The sequence below is a fragment of the Corvus brachyrhynchos genome, unplaced genomic scaffold, assembly GCF_000691975.1.
Source record: "Corvus brachyrhynchos isolate BGI_N302 unplaced genomic scaffold, ASM69197v1 scaffold197, whole genome shotgun sequence".
Taxonomy (NCBI): domain Eukaryota; kingdom Metazoa; phylum Chordata; class Aves; order Passeriformes; family Corvidae; genus Corvus; species Corvus brachyrhynchos.
The window spans coordinates 153,071-153,900 of NW_008239108.1; positions in this window are offsets into that span (position 1 = coordinate 153,071).

An 830-nucleotide genomic window follows, 5' to 3' on the forward strand; every position below is an offset into this window, starting at 1 on the left:
TTTTTAAAGTCCAGCATTTTATTTCCGTGCAGAGCTCTTTGTACAGTCCCCGTTCTCTGTACCAGACTGGCTGTGCAGGTGTAACACGGAGGTTTTGTAACTTACCCGAGCAGTTGTAGATTATTGAAGTTTCTGTACATTGTGTCAAACATGCAGAGTCCTTGTATTGTATTTGTGCCTAGAGGAAAAGGTTATTCTATAAAGAGAAAACTAACGGAATTTAATAAAAAAATTAATATGAGAGACGCTCCTTTTGCCTCGCTGAGCACCGGGAAAACGCAGCAGACTCGGGACACACCATGGGACAGGCCCAGCTCCTGTCCTCGGGGACTCGGTGTCCCTGTGTCACAGGGCAGAGCTCCTGGGGGCATCCTGGCACAGGGACCTTTGTCCTGCACTGGATCCGCTCTGTCCCACCCGCTCCTGCTCCGGCTGTCACTGTTTCAGCCTGACAGGGGGGAGAGCCAGGGAGGGAACAGGGTCAGGAGAGAGGGAACGGCCTCAGGCTGGGCCAGGGGAGGGGCAGGGTGGAAAAAAAATGTCCCCATGGAAAGCGTGCCCAGGCCTTGGCAGGGGCTGCCCAGGGAGCTTTGGAGTGCCCATCCCTGCAGGTGTCCAAAGAATTCCTGGAGGTGGCACTGAGGGCTCTGGGCTGGGACAAGGTGGGGCAGCGGGCACCGAGTTTGGACTGGGAGGGCGTTTCCAGCCTCAGGGATTCCATGATCCATCAGGGGCTTTGGCTCCTGGGTGTTGGGTTGTGGCAGCTGCGTTGTGAGGAAATCCCAACCCTGGCGGATTGTGCCAAATTTTGCGCCAACATCCTCCGGTTT